Source organism: Triturus cristatus, chromosome 6 (assembly GCF_964204655.1).
Source record: "Triturus cristatus chromosome 6, aTriCri1.1, whole genome shotgun sequence".
In the NCBI taxonomy this organism is placed as follows: Eukaryota; Metazoa; Chordata; class Amphibia; order Caudata; family Salamandridae; genus Triturus; species Triturus cristatus.
Genome location: NC_140589.1, coordinates 1620272981 through 1620289518, shown reverse-complemented (window position 1 = coordinate 1620289518; position 16538 = coordinate 1620272981). Strand labels below are relative to the sequence as shown.

General features: G+C 44.0%; 1 protein-coding gene across 2 annotated transcripts in view; it reads left to right on the top strand.

Moving 5' to 3' along the window:
* PRKCE (protein kinase C epsilon) overlaps positions 1-16538 on the top strand; it is a 1182017-nt gene that overhangs the window by 367223 nt on the left and 798256 nt on the right. The gene's annotated exons all lie outside the window — the stretch shown is intronic.

Here is a 16538-nt window from a genome sequence, read left to right as displayed (position 1 = left end):
ATCATATCAGCATTATGTGGTATTGTGCGTAAGTATTTCAATTTATTGCATACTGAGTCCTGGGCCACCCCAAAGTCTATTTGTTCAAAGGTTACTGGCCCCAACAGTGGACCTTGTACATCCATAGAAGCGCACACTCACAAACAATACAGAATTGCCTACATTAAAGTGGAATGTACCAATCATTAACAGTGTTTCTGTTCACCTCATCCTCCACCTGCATAGGTGCAGGGGGACTTCTAATTCCCTTGATGTAGAGAGGAAAATACACTCAGGTTCTTCGTGCGGATCGCTGTCTGAAAAAGTCTGTCGGAGGAAATATAAGGCACATTACTATCTGAAGCTCTGCTCTATCTCAGACGACCATCTGTATTCTCAATGCAAATACGAAAAAATTTACAACTTGTACCCCATATTCAAAGATGCAACTATGCAGTGCACAGATGTATTTGTATTTTGTTTGCAACCACTGTTTTTTCCAAATTTATATGCTCTGACATATAAATTGTGGACTAGTTTGCTATCACCATGGTTTGGTTTCAAAATCGAACTTCTTGTTGTTCGCTGTTGCTTCACAATCTGAAGCACGCTTATGTCAACAAAGACATGGTCTGATCTATTGAAATCCACAAATAAATAAATAATTCCCCAGTACATTGTTTTTTTGAGAGTTAGCATCAGTGTTTCTAGGTGGAAGGATGGCTGTGCAGATTTTGAGAATACCCACAAGCCTATATTTTGAAAGATGGTCCATGTATTTTGCATGAATACCTCGGCCCTTCCCAACCGTTTCCTTAGTAACAGTGGTGCTAAATTCCCCCCATGATGCCAGATTCTCTGTCATCATAAATGCACTTTAAGATCTTACAGTGCCATTTCTTGTCATTTTGTGAATCCGGATGTGGAATTTGTGGTAAATCATCCCCCTGCTGTTTTGCACTCTGGCATGTCTAGTAGAACTAATTTTATTTAAAAAGGGGGGTGGGGAAGCTACGAGCTGATGCTTCTGAAACAACATTTTCCTTCTTTGCATTGATACAAATCACATGCATAAAATATGCATCTTCACCTAGTGATAACACCAAAGGCAAAGACATGGCCTGCCGTGGTGAGCGTCTAAATGGAGAACTGAATATTTCAGTGCTTTTTGATGTCCTGCAAGAAGAGCAGTCTGTTCTTTTTGTCTGCAGCTGCTCTCTTAATAAAAGCGTGCAGTGCCAGGTCCTCTTTGATGTCCCAGCGGAGAACCTCGCATGTTTTATTGAACACTTTAGAGTACTTCACCCTTGGTGTTAACAATAGATTGAATGCTTTTGATGTCTGCGGTGAGTTTTGATTTCAATTTGTGTTTGAGTTTCAGGGCTTTTGCTTCCCTTTAGGCCCCAGTTTGCTCTTTAGTAACACTGGTCTGATAAATTACACATTTCGAGACCTGATGGAAAGATCTGAGCCATCATTCCCATCGTCGTTATCATGTGGCATTTATTTTTTGTATTTTGGGGGTTAATGAAAAAGTGGGGCATTGGACAGCTGCACTTGGCCAAAGGCTGTGTTCAGTTGACCCAGAATTGCAACATTCTATGCCATCTCTGCACAGGTCAAGGCTGTTCACAGCAAGAGAGGTATTAAAGGGTAGCAGGGCTGTGAGTGACCAAACCCCAAACCTTGCATTCTAGTCCCGCTATCAGTGACTGAAAGCCGTACAGTGAGCTAGTTCGGTGTGCTTCTGATTGTTTGTTGCCATATTTCTTGTCTCGCGCTTCCTTTCGAACATCCGCGGTGCATAGTGCTGGACTATGTTAATTTCCTTGAGGATGCGGAGGCGGAGTGTGATCTTCAACCGTTGTTTGCTCTCTCGTATTGTATTCACATGCATAGTATCTGAAGGCCATATGCAGCTACATAGAAACATTACATCGCAAACAGGCTGCACATGGCAAAGGCTGTGCTCACCAGCTTCTGGAGGAAAGGATGCTGGGTGCAGGTGTGGCCAGCGGCCATAACTTCTATAATTCCCCGCTGCACAGGGCTGAGGGTCTTCACAGGAAGCCGTGTGCACTCCTGATTTTGGGAGCGTCATATCTGTGGTTTCGCCCCATCCACCCAGGATCAACTTCACACAGCCGTGGGTTGTCGTCATTACTTCGTAGAGTGTGGTCTACAACCATTTGTTGCGCTCTCCTAAAGCCACGCATGCTTCATCGGAAGTTATCCTTGTTCATGCATTGATGTTATCAGAGATTAATGATGGCAAAGGAAAAATCATCTTTACTTTGGAAATTTCATAATAATACAGAAAAAAGATACAGTAAAAAAGAGTCTGAATATCACATTCTAAATGCATCTTTAAAATAGGTTCATAATATCAGAATTAAAAGATGCAACTTTCAATATATAGAATATGTATAATGGGCTTTGTATAGAATAAGCTTGGATCAATAACGAATAGGTCATTAAAATGCCTAAAGAGATAAGTATGCACTTCCTGGCAAATGCTTTACATATCCAGAATATGTACAATATATCACAGTAGACATCTCCTACCTTGTCAATCTAAAAATAAATTAGTGCAAATATTCTGGACCTTAGGTGCCTGGGCAAGAACAAATATGTTTTTAACAAGTTTTTTTTCATTTTGTGTTACAAAACAAGGCAAGGGAAAAAGAACACAAGATATACAGTCATCACACGCTTACCAATATAATTGCCACATTTTGCCATAGGAAATCCCTCATAACCACCTCATGTTTATTTAATCTGGTAATGCAGCTGATGATGAATGATCTGAGTCTGAAGACCGCTCATGAAGGCCTGATTTGCGTCCAAGTTCAGGGACCGTTCCTGGGTCGTGGTTATCGACCCGTTCACGTTTCATGAATGTCTTAAAGGGTAGTCATACGGCCACAAACTTCTCCATTTTGCCGTGGATGATCGCGGTTAACCAATCAATGGTGTAGATGTACCACACCTCTCCCCACCAAACATGAAGTGGGGGAGCCATGTGTTGTTTCCAGAATTAGGCTAACACCAGTCGAGCAGCTACCAGGAGATGACTGATAAGTTTGCCCTTGATCGTGGTTAATGGGTACTCACTGTGTTCCCCTACATCACCAAGTAGTTTCATGGGTGTTTGCATTGGTAGGGTGACCCCCAGAATCAATTACCAGCCCCGTTGGGGAGTTGCATTAGTCCATAACTTTCTCGTTGGCCCCGGTGAAACTCCTTATGGAGGTCCTCTTGAGATTTCATTATCACAGAACAGTTCACCCAGGGTCAGTGGATACCAATTATTCCAGAGTTTAAAGTGTGGCTTGTGATGCCTTAAGGGAAAGCAGGGTAATTACTTATCGGTGACTTGAGGAAGGGGAATGTAGTGGTGCCCGTTTTGCCTGTGAATTGAAGCCTTGTTCAGTAGAATCTGAATAGCAATAAACATTTGAGATCTCCCTCTATAAGCCCGGCTTGGCAACCAGAGAAGGTCACGTAGGGGGATTGGAGAATGTTGTTGTTCCACCTACACCCAACCTTTGTTATCTGGATTTTAATTCTAGTCTAGGGGCGGGCAGATTTGAGCCACCTTGGAGTTATGACTACACATTCGTGAAACCCAAACCCCCTTTGGTTGTGCGTTGGTAAAGGGTGGCTCTAGAGACCCCAGCGATTGGTTTAACCAAACAAACGAGAGCAGTCATTCTTGGAGTTGTGCAATAGTTGCGTGTGAAAAGCATAGGGGGAGTGTCTGTGCACTGTACAATAGCCACGGTAAGAAGCTAATCTTTACCGTTGTCATTCGGCCAAACCAGGAGATTTTTAGTCTGCCCCATCTATACATGTCAGTGTATAGCCCTCTTAGCATTTGAGGGATATTATGCTGGTAGAAGTGTGCTGTAGAGTGGGGAAAGTAGACACCCAGATATTTAATAGGACCTAGGGTCTCAGCAAAGTCATTGTGTTCTAGGGCAGTGTGTGAGATATTGAGATCAGCTGAAACCCTCATGCCACATGATTTAGAATAATTTCCCATGAAGCCCACCTCTTGCTCTAAGCTATATAATTCTTATTTCAGGCCTGGAAGGGATGACTACAGGTTCATCAAGAAGCAGAGTGCATCGTTGGCATATAGGGCCAATTTATGGGAACAAGTATTTTGAAATTGCAAAAATTGCAAACAAACAGATGTCACATTTACATATCTTGAAAGCTGTCTCTTACTTCCTTATCCAACATCAACCATATGGAAAAATATTCTCTCCATGCCTTATAATAAGGAAAACAAAAATTCCCTTTGCTTTCTAGAGTGAGAGGGCAGAACAGGCACTAGCCAGCTACCTTCGAGTATTGTTGCAAAACCCATGATCTTGATGTTTATTTTGGGTCAGCTAACTCTAATATCCCTCAGTGGAAATGTAAAACCAGTCTCTTAGCATGTTACATGTAGCATGTTGAGGTTCCACACGATCTAAATAGTGCTCGTAAATAGTATTTTGAGCTGTTGGCCGACTCAAGTTTGTGCCTCTTAAAATGATGTGCTCCCTCCACAATTTATATGTCAATTTTAAAATATTCACTGTTTTTTATCAATAGTCATCAAGATTAGTCCAGCACTTACCCAATCCCCAACAGCCACAAGTAGCTACAAACCAATCTAAGCTTCTTTTATCGTCTCAATTCCCTTTATCAATAGAACATTTTAATGCCGCTCTATAACTTTCAAGGTTCGCATTCCTCCATGAATGATCGAATATAGTAAGGACTTGAGACAGATGACCGTTTCATTTGGTGTTAACCCCGAATTAAATTGGATTGGCACATTAGGTATACTCTGGGGGAGTCCCATTAGTGCTAAGAATAAATCTATTCTCGGTAATAGATAACATACAGGTATTGTGTACCCCCAAATGTATCCATCATAGGTGGATGCCATAAGGACTTGACCTTTGAATACTAACATAGCTGATGACATGGCTAGATCCCCTAGCTTTTTGCAAAAAGAACCACTGGGCCTGACTTTTGGAAAAAGATGCATTGCTCTTGAGCACCTGATTGCCCCACTTCCAATTATGGCTGAATCTTATAACAATGTAATCAATGTACAGCATCCATTTGAAATGTGTGGTAAGACATGGCATAAATCTTTTATGAAATGTGAAAGTTGAAGGCACCAAAGACACATGAGCTATTGATGTTAAATTCTAGAGCTCTATTAGTTTGTCGAACAGCATTGGCTGAGCTTGACAACATCGGTCTTGTTGTTGACAAGGGGAAGGATGAGATAAGTACACACATTGAAGCGCTTCATCAGTGGGACCCAAGAAGAACTGTTTTGTGGTCTGACTCTTGCCAGAACAGGTGGTGTTGGTGTTGATGGCCCATCAGACACTGCATTCTTTAGAAAGGGTATCTGCACTGCAGTGCATAATGCCCGGGGCAGTTTCATTAGTCGAATAACTTCCTGCATATTGAAGTATGTGATGGGTGGCACACCCAAGGGAACGAACGGGGCAGACGTTGCATCAATCTACAGCTCAATCCTGGCATCAGAGGGTTATAAGCTCTGTGCATAGTGATGGCATCTCAGAGGACTGAGTCTCCTCGAGGAGTAGTACGTCCTCTTGTGCTTATGCATGCTAGGTGAAGCGATGGAATTCAAACGGAATTTCCGCGTATGGTAAAGAAAGACATTGCATATTTGTTCATCCCAACCCAAGGATCTGTGTTTTTGACAATCATAGAAATGGTAAAGAGGTTACTCCCTGTAGGAGCTACATGAGATGTAGATTTTCTGTCGCAGAAAACGGGGTGCTTTCTATCACCTCAATACTGAGGAGCATTCGATGCGTCCTTTTTAGCAATCATTGTCTTTGTGTTGTAGTCAGGTGATAAGGTTCATACACGACTCTCATTTATGAGCAGCCCTGGCAATTTGCCAGCGTTGAAGATTTCTAGTGACCACTTTGATGGTTTCAAATCTTCTTTAAGAAGCAGCAGTCTGGATGACTTACTGCTGATTTTCTACACTTGTTTTTAGAGCATTTGGAAGCATTTTTGATGCTTTCTTTATTTTGGTTTTTGCTTGTCTAATTCTTTCTACAGCTTCCCATTCTGAATATGTTTGTCCTTCCTTAATAACTATATATCTATGTGGATACAAATCATTTATTTTTTACTTGAGGTGGACACAGAAGGAAGTTATTAATGTCCATAGCTTTACTAATTTTGGACAGCTGCTCCTTCACAGCAGTTAAGCTGGAGGGTGCGAGCCATCACTGGCATAGTTTACCCACACTGTATGTGGTTACTGTTATGAGAGTGTGTGTGTTATACCTGTGCTCTAGTCTGTTTGCAAAGTAACTGGGAACTTTGGTAAGAACTCTGCTCATGCACTCAGTCATATCTATGGGTCATAGGGCAACTCCATCTAAATCAAATATAGTCAAATTATCTCCCATTCTGAATCATAATGTTCAACTCATTATCTGCAATGTGTTCCTTCTCCTGCAAACCTGAAAACTGTGTCGGATTAACTTTTGGAATAGATGGTGTATTTACATCTCCGGTGGAAGCGAACCCCATGCAGATTGCTGAAATGTTTTGGTAAAAAACGTCATCTCCATGGGTGCCATGCATGCTCTAAATAAAGCTCCTGTTGCTTTAATCTGCAAAAAATCGGTATCCCAAGTGCTTTTCTCATTCATGTTCTCATTCCAGTATTCTTAACCTTGGCTAGTGAGTGTTTCAATAAATAGTGCACAGTATATAAATCTATGATTGGTAATCAGATTTTTTCGGAATTTTTGTGGTTTCTGGGAATAATAAAAAGCAGATGGGTCTGACCTGCCATCACTGTTGAAATAAGGGAATCTATTCTGGAAATGTTTGCAACTATTTGTGGGTGGGGTCCTACAAAGACTCCACTGTGTTTCTCAGGGACTACTGGTTGAGTTAAGCTAGTGATGACTATAATGAGGAAAACAAATCCATTCTTGATACATTCAGCATTCAAATTCGAATCTTCATTATATAATGTAGCATATGAGGGTAAGTCACACCTTAACTTTTAAACTGTGTCTATGTCCCATGAATCTGGAAAAGGACCAGACGTTATGACAGGATCTAAACATGTTTTCAAAACATGAGGAATTTATATCTTTTTTTGTTCGAACCTAATCTGATATGAAAGCTTTTCCCAAACAACACTTATTCCCCTGTCCTTGTTCGTGTTGCTTCTTCCGATCCCACCCTCCCAGTGTCCACACTGCTTCTTCCCCTCCCAACCTCCCAGTGTCCACATTGCTTCTGCCTCTCCCACCCTCTCAGTGTCCATATTGCTTCTTCCCCTTCCAACCTCACAGTGTCCACATTGCTTCTACCCCTCCAACCCTCCCACTGTCCACATTGCTTTTTCCCCTCCCACCCTCCCAGTGTCCACATTGCTTCTAACCTTCCCACCCTCCCAGTGTCCCCATTCCTTCTTCCCCTCCCACCCTCCCGGTGTCCACATTGCTTTTTCCCATCCCACCCTCCCTGTGTCAACATTGCTTTTTCCCCTCCCTCCCACCCTCCCAGTGTCCCCATTGCTTCTTCCCCTCCCAACCTCCCAGTGTACACACTGCTTCTTCCTCTCTCAGTGTCCATATTGCTTCTTCTCCTCCCAATCTCCATATTGCTTCTTCCTCTCCCACCCTCCCAGTCTTCATATTGCTTCTTCTCCTCCCACCCTCCCAGTCTCTATATTGCTTCTTCCCCCTCCCACCCTCCCAGTCTCCATTCTTCCTCTCCCACCCTCAAAGTGTCCACATTGCTTTTCCCCTCCCAGCCGCCCAGTGTCCGCACTGCTTCTTCCCCTCTGTGCCCACATTGCTTCTGCCTCTACCACCCTCCCAGTCTCCATATTGCTTCTTCCCCCTCCCACCCTCCCAGTCTCATATTGCGTCTTCCCCTCCCACCCTCCTAGTCTCATATTGCTTCTTCCCCCTCCCAACCTCATAGTCTCCATAGTGCTTCTTCCCCTCATACCCTCCCAGACTCCATATTGCTTCTTCCCCTCATACCCTCCCAGACTCCATATTGCTTCTTCCCCTCATACCCTCCCAGACTCCATATTGCTTCTTCCCCTCCCACCGTCCCAGTCTCCATATTGCTTCTTCCCCTCCCACCCTCCCAGTCTCCATATTGCTTCTTCCTCTCCCACCCTCTCAGTGTCCACATTGCTTCTGCCTCCCCCACCCTCTCAGTCTCCATCTTGCTTCTTCCCCTCCCACTCTCTCAGGCTCCATATTACTTCTTCCCCTCCAACAGTGTCCACATTGCTTTTTCCCTTTCCAACCTCCCAGTGTACACACTGCTTCTTCCCCTCTCAGTGTCCACATTGCTTCTGCCTCCCCCACCCTCTCCAGTCTCCATATTGCTTCTTCCCCTCCCACCCTCCCATCTCCATATTGCTTCTTCCCCTCCCACCCTCCCATCTCCATATTGCTTCTTCCCCTCCCACCCTCCACATTGCTTCTGCTTCTCCCCCCTCCCAGTCTCCATATTGCTTCTTCCCCTCCCAGTCTCCTTATTGTTTCTTCCCCTCCCACCCTCCATATTGCTTCTTCCCTTCCCAGTCTCCATATTGCTTCTTCCTCTCCCACCCTCCCACCTCCCCGTCTCCGTATTGCTTCTTCCCTTTCCGACCTCGCAGTCTCCTTATTGCTTCTTCCTCTCCCACCCTCCCAGTGTCCACATTGCATCTTCTTCTCCCCTCTCCATTCCATTGGCCACAGTCCTATTGTCCTGCTGCACTTTCCCTCCCACTATTCCTACTGTTGTCCATGTTGCCCGTCTCCTGTCCACCCTCCTGATGTCCCTGTTGCCTACTCGCACCCGCCGGAAGTGAAGCCAGCACGGCTCGGCCAATTAGGAGGCAGCAAATAAGGGTGACAATGATCTAACGAATGGTATGCAATGGGCGGGCTACAAGACTCTCCTAGTAAACAATAGCTCTTGCAAGCGACAGGGCATGCACGCTGTCTTCGGCGAGACCTAATAACAGGAATTGAGTTCATGAGGCCAAGAGTGCTGAACTGACCCAGCCTGGCCCCTTCAGTGCTCTGATGTGCCGCGGACCACCCTGCCCTTGGCCCGGGCTGCCCTTGGACACAGCCTGTGCTCCAGGCAGTAGGGCTGATTGAAATCGGCCTGTGGCTGCAGGGGCCTTGTCTATGGATGGCAGGGAATCTTTCCCACAGCTCAGCATTCTCTGGAGCCCCCTCCTTTGTTATGCGCTTCGCTTCCCCAATGATGTCATATGATATGTCCCTGATGATGTGATAGATGATGTCAGTGGTTCAGATGTAATCAGAGATGTCATATATGAGCTCATGGCGGCGGCATGAGTCATGGTTTGTGCAGTTACCATCACTGGGGAATTGTAGGGTTTGCATTGCTACCTTAATATTGCACAAACGATAGAATTGTGTAAGGCTATATATATATATGTGTATATTTTTATTTAAACTTCAACTTAAAGGGTTAACCTGCCATAACCTTGTATCCTTTTTATGCATCAGTTACATTGGTAAATTTAATGTACATCCACCCGTCCGAGCCAGGTTTCCAGTGGGGCCACGGCTCAGTGCACTGCAGGCGCAGCGGCCCTCGTGCTGTCGTCTCACTGCCCCAGAAGGCTTCCTGTGAGTGCCACAGAGCAGATGGCAGCATGTGGGTTGGACTTTGTTCGCTGTCTGCCTGGCACTGTGTCTGCCGAGAGCTGTCCGTCCTGATGTATGTCAGTGCTCACATCGCATGGGGCCAGGCGGCCTCTTGTGTCGCTGCAAGCCGGTGAGAAGTGCTTGCCACATATGTTTTATATCAGCGATAGTCATTCAGAATAAAAAAGCACTGACAACTCCAGAAAGTGGATCTGTCATACTTCCTCCTAAATAGTTGCCTCGCCTGAGTTTCATAAGTAAGGCACGTGTTTTATGTGGGAGGCAGAGGATGGCCGCAGTGCGATTTCCTACAGTACTCATTTAAGCTAGTCTTTATTGTATTCTTTTGTAAATCAAAATTAGCGTTTCTTTTGACTGAGGCTTGATTTTAATTTTTAATGTGTATTTGTGTTCTAGTTTTTGCTTTTCTGAATTTGAGAGCACGCCCTGTGTGTTTTTCTAGCTTGCGTTGCTATTGTTCATTTCATGTCAGGAGCCTCAATATTTTACAGGCTGGGCGACTGGAATTTTACGATTCTCCAGCCGCAGCAGTTTCCTCATAATTATGGCTTTGCCACATAATCCGTCACCTGCTACCTAATCCTAATAATTTAACAAAAAATTGTTTCTAGCTCAAATGGAGCAAAAGTTCTAAAACCTGCAAGATTACGTGTAGCCGCACTGTGAAAGTTCCTTAGGTAAGGTTGACTGATAACCTTTCAGTTGCTTATTGTTGTGTTTGTATGTTAAAATGATAGTAACACAGTGAAACATTTCTCCATAAAGTATTAACATACGCACATATAACAAAATAATGACGTAATACTGTCACAAAATGTGCTGCATTACACAACGTAATTTGCCTTTTCTAGCTGCATAATATAGACATCCCTGCCGCATAATTTGGTCTGCCCCTGCCATGTAATTCCAGTTGCCCTATGTGAAGAAGTACACGGGGTCCAGGAGTGTACAAAAGCAGGCTTCTTGAATTAAAGATGTTTCCAGTGTACAGAAACGTCTCATCCACAGGACACCCCACAAGTAAGTGACACAGTGGATTTCTGGGGATAAGACACTCTAACAACACCAACATTCTTAGAATGCATTAGGCTCTAAAATAGAACAAGCTTAAGACTAAGGCCCATAGACTAAATACCACAAACCTTCCTCTCCAACATATGTTAAAAAAATATTAGAGAAAAGCAAAGGAGATTAAGGCTCCAGGAACGTTACAGACACGTGAGCTCCTACGCAAAGGTGGCTGAACCTCCGGGCGTACCACAGGGGCGTCCGGTCTGGTTTGAACACCAGGACGTACGACTGCAATTTTGCCAAGATTCCATATGCAGCCACTATCCAGTTTGACCGCGTTCTGGAACAACTTTATGAGCTTGAAAGGTGGAGAGTATCTAGAGGAACCGGACTTCTGTGGATATTGCACTCTCACACTGTCACCCACGCACACATCAATGTGCAAAACAGAATGCCTTACATCAAAGTTCACCTTTCTTTTGATGATCTTGAGATCTTGTGCCACTTGCCAGGGCACTACCTTAGAATCCTCAACACCATCACCATTATTCCTCACCCAAGATTAAAACATGTAAGTGTTAGGACTTCTCCCCCTAAACAGTTCAAAAGGTATTCTGCCTGTAATAAAGTGGGGAGTCAGGCAGTACACCATCCCCCTCTCTAAAATTTCCACCTTCCAGTCCTTGCCCTGAGCTTTATCATTTTGTATAGAATCCTTTAGCAGCCTGTTGAACCTCTCTACCATACCCTTGTTTTCAGGATGATAAAGGGTGAATCGTGTGTGCCCAATACCTCTCTCTATCAAAAATTCCTCCATTTCTTTCAAGACTATTTGGATACCATTGTCTGTTAAAAGGCATTCAGGTAGCCCTTCTCCGCTGAAAATGACATCCAAAACTTATATAACATCTCTCGTCTCAATGCTTTTTGAAACTTGTACCTCAGGCCATCTTGAGTACATGTCCATCAGAACAAGAAAATACGACTGGCCAGATTAGCTGGTCACTAGCCCCAAGATATCCAAGGTCACCTCTTGCCAACTACGTGTGGGAGTATCGCGTATGACCACGGGTTTGACCCTTGTCTTGCACACCTTGTCACATGATTACACTCCATGCAATCCCTAACCACGCGTTCCACTTGAACATCAATCTCTGGCCACAAAAAGTGCAAACAAATCCTTTCCTTAGTTTTAGATATACCTTGGTGACCCTGTTGACCTTATTGAATCATTTTCATCCTGACCTGTGACAGGGGAACAAGTATTGTGCCTCTCCAAAGCAAACCCCTCCTCACAGATAACTCATTCTGTACATTCCAGAACTTGCAGACTTCTTCGCCTAAGTTTCTTACGCTGGCCCATCCCTCTGTCACCATTTTGCACACCTTGTAGATCACCACTTCGGCCTTCATCACTTTCCTCTATTCCTCTTCACAGACAGCTTCCTCCGCAACCTCACACACTTAATTGTCATCATCCTCCCACACCTCCTCAGGGTTGTCACAACCAGTCTGACAGGTACCCAGGTGAGAAAGCAGCGACTTTGTTCTCAGCACCTGCTATATAATCTACAACAAAGTTGTAATCTGGTAGAGCAACCACCCACCTGCAAATTCCGGATGAGACAGCATCACAACTTTTCTTACAAAACAAGACTTTCAAAGTCTTGTGGTCGGACCTAACCACAAAAGAATTTCCCCAGAGAAACTTCTTTAACTTTCTGATGGACCAAAAAATGCACAATGCCTCTTTCTCAATCCTAGAGTATTATTCCTCGGGACCTACAAGCGCCCTAGATAAAAACATGATAGTCACCTCCTTGTCCTCTTTCACCTGTTTGAGAACCGCGCCCAACCCCTTGGAACTAGCATCAGTAATCAAAATGGAGTGGGCAGTGGTATCAAAACTGGGAATGGAGAAGGCGCAACTAAGAGCTTCCTTGATATCTACAAATTCAGTTTGACACTGAGGGCAGCCGCGGCCCGTGGAGGGAGTTCCGTGGGGCAGAGAGGCGGGGGAGGGGCAGGGTGGGGGTACTAAAAACCGGAATATGGATAATTGGAGGTAAGTAAACAATTAAATAAATAAAACAAATTTCGTAGCGCGCGCTGCATTGCATTCACGGTTTGATTCCCGGTGCCGGCGGCAGGTTAGCCCAGCACCATGTGACTCTAGGCAATAGCTTGCTTACTCCCCAGCGCTGGGACACCTCTCCGGAGGTAGCTGTGCGCTTTACAAATGCTGGTATTTCTTTTTTCATTTCATTTCCTTCATGGTGTCTGTAAAAGCGTCCAATATTCTCCAGCTCGTCGCTAGTGTGAAGTACACGAGGTCCAGGAGGGTACAAAAGCAGGCTTCTTTATTAAAGATGCTTCCAGTATACAGAAACATCCCATCCACAGGACACCCCACAACTAACTGACAAAGTGGAGTTCTGGAGCCAAGACACTCTAACACCACCAGCATTCTTAGAATACGTGAGGCTCTGAAATAGAACAACCTTAAGACTAAGGCCCTGCTGCAGCAGGGTGCAGACTAAATACCACACCCTGTTTACAGGATCATTGGGGTAATGCATTATTGCAGTAACTTATTGTTTTACCTGGTACTAGTATGTTTCGGTTTCTCAAAATGTTCTGATAGATAAGGCGAGCTCTCTTCATGTGTTTGCTTTGTTTTATTTTAAATCATTGTGACTCTTAGGTCACCTGCCTGCCTACTTGATATTTATATCCCATGCACTGCTTCCACATATGCTCTTAATATGCACGAGAACATACTCCATACTACCTGTAACAGCAGTTCCCGGGACCACTCCAACCCACATCTTCGATTCATTCAGATAAAATTAAATTATATATGCCACACCCTCACCTGCGTATCATTGTGTCCTAGCTAGCGGGGTTCTAGAAATCAGTCGAACAAAAGGAAGATTTGCTCCTGGAGATTGTCCTCAGATGAGTGTACTCAAACCAGTCATGCCAATAAACACCATTTCGTTCTGAACTAATTAAAATGTTTGTGTCAAGCATAAAAAGCCCACACTGCCAAATACACAACAATCGCTGTGTCACAGTAATTAGCAGCTGATGTACATTTTAACAAAAAAGTGAATCCACAGGAAGCAAATCAGCAATTCTAAAGTCCTCTTTAAAGTAGTTCAATATGGTTGATTTAGTCAGTTTTTCTAAGGTGACACGTTTCAGCCAAGAGACCCCATAACAGCGTCTTCATCATGATCAGGCTGATCTTCACTCTAGTGTCTGGAGAAACCAATCCCAAAGATCCTATGAATTAGGCGTCCAGCAATAGCTGCAGGTTGTCCCAAAAAGCTTGGCATGGTACCAGCTCCTTTACCAATGCATGTGTGGGGAAAAATAAGGTGCCGGACCCAAATGCTGTAGAATCATTCCGTCACTTCTGGATAGTACATTTCATTCTGGAACGAAAAGGTGAAATGAGCACGCTCCTCATGCGGAATAGATTCAAGTTTGCGTTTTGCTCCTGGACCAGGAGTATCACTTTATCTCAGGCATATGTTTCTAAAGGCTGTTGGCATGGCAAGTACTATTGCTTGGTGATACGTGCTTGGAATTCTCATTTCTTTTAAGCACATGGGCTAAGGAGCAGTCTAATATTACACCAGAACACAATAAGGGAGATGCAGTTATCCAGAAGGTGTTATGGGTGAAACCTATCCAAAAATTTAATTGCCAACCGCGGTGGTATTTGAAACCAATGAGGCCACTAGTACTAACTGGTACAGTATTTCAGTTGGTTACTCAAGTAATGTATTTTAAAGGTGCCGATTTCTCTTACTCCCCTTGGTAAGTAGTGACCAGCGTTGAGCAGGGATTTTCACTCCAATCCCTTTTATGCTCTCACATGCATCTCTAAATCTCCTAGTGGGTGATACACAGTCGGTTCATAATATAGGATGTAGCTAAACTGTTCCCGTGCCCATCATAGTGAAAAAAGAAAACTATTTGTAGGCCTAAACACACAAGACCAGTTGTGCCCCCTCTTCCCCCTCCCCCCAATCTTAGTACCTCAAACTTTAGTTTAAGTAAAAACGCAATTGCTGTGTAATACATAACTGAGTTGGCATCCCCATGCCCTCTTAAAAATAAATTCAGTTTAATGTTTGACAAGGAGTGATGTTACTTGGAAAGAAAACACAATTATTTAAACAAAAAGTAAACAGTGTGGCTTAGAGGAGACTCTGACAGGCCCCATTATTCTAGCTAACTCACTAGGGCACCAGGGATTAGGTAGCAGGGAAACGTAAACTATTTTACCCCCCAATAAAATCACTTACTATTTTTAATCTGTTAATGGTTCAATAAATTGTGCACAAGCATGGCATTCGACATATTCTCTTTTCTGGTTTCTACTGGCACAGCTTCCTCACCTGAGCCACATTGGTGACAGCTTTCATCATCTGTGCACATTTACAGTAATGAATACAAAATAGAGTTGCTGCCATTGAACAGTAGCAAGTGACTTACCCTCATTTTTACCCGTATTGGTAAAGGGGTGGGTGAGTGGGGAAATGTAATTTAAGATTTTTTTTAACAGTTCCTAAACTGTATATTTACTATTGTATTTATGTTAGCCACCGAGTGTTAAAGGACTGGCATTGGACTGCAAGAAAACACAACCGTGGACCGTTAAATGTTTAACATTTTCAGTAAGTAAAATTTTTTGCTAATTTTCAAGTAACAGAATTCAGAATGCAGCTGCTACGCAGAGCCCCAATTTGCCCATTTGTACTTATGTTATTCTGCCCCTAATATCGTTACACTAGCTGTAGGTGGCGAGACGTATCGCCTGATCGCGATTGGGACCGCTTTTCTTCCTTCAATATGAATTTCACATATATCATTAGGCAAGATCATTATTGGATGGAAAAGTCCATCACCTGGTGATGGACGTGCACCCCTGCCCTGAGTGCCTCAACTCTAATGATGTCTGGATCCCTAATGCTGATTTTTGTTGTCGTGGGCGAGCACGGACCATAGGCCTGTTTCACGGATTGTGGTCTTTTTGGACCAGTTATGGTGCCCAAAATCTATCCTCATGGTGGTGAAAGACTACTGTCTTTGTTAGGTGGCATCATACTTTGTTGTGATCAGTAGAAGTGAACAGGGCCTTTTCAGGTCGAGCCTGGGCAGCGAATGCGCTGATCTGCAAGGCATGCTGTATTTGAGTATGGAATTGAAGCTCCGCCCATATTTTTAATTGGCTTGTGTCATTGCCCTTGGTAAATGCTGGCTTCTGATTCATTAATGGGCTTGTTAGTCGCTTCTTAGTACTGCCTTATCTTCATTTGTAACCTCCATTGAGGACTGGATCTGTTATGGTTTCCTTACTGTTTAGCTTGCATTAGCCCTTCAGGCGAACTCTCTGCTTAAGTAATCTAAAAAGAACTGGTGAGACGCCAGCTTTAGCAATGGTGGCCGCTTATTTCTTTTTGGGTATTTGCAGTGCGCTATGCGCACGTCCACTTTTGCAATGGGGACACACGCACTACTTACAGGATGGGCTGCGCATGGCACGCCTTATGATCAACAGCTTCCAACGCACAAAAGTAGCGGCATGACGCCAGGGGCCATCGTGTACCTTAAACATTTTTTTCCCCACAACGCACACCGCAGTTATCTTTAATACGGCACATGTGGTTTTTTTTTTGTGTAAACATTTTTTTCCCAGGAGGCATGGTTTGCAGTCTGTCATCCCCATCATGGGCAGCGCACTTGATTTTCTGCACGGCGCCCGCTTTTACTTTCACAATGGCCTCTGCGCAAAGCTGT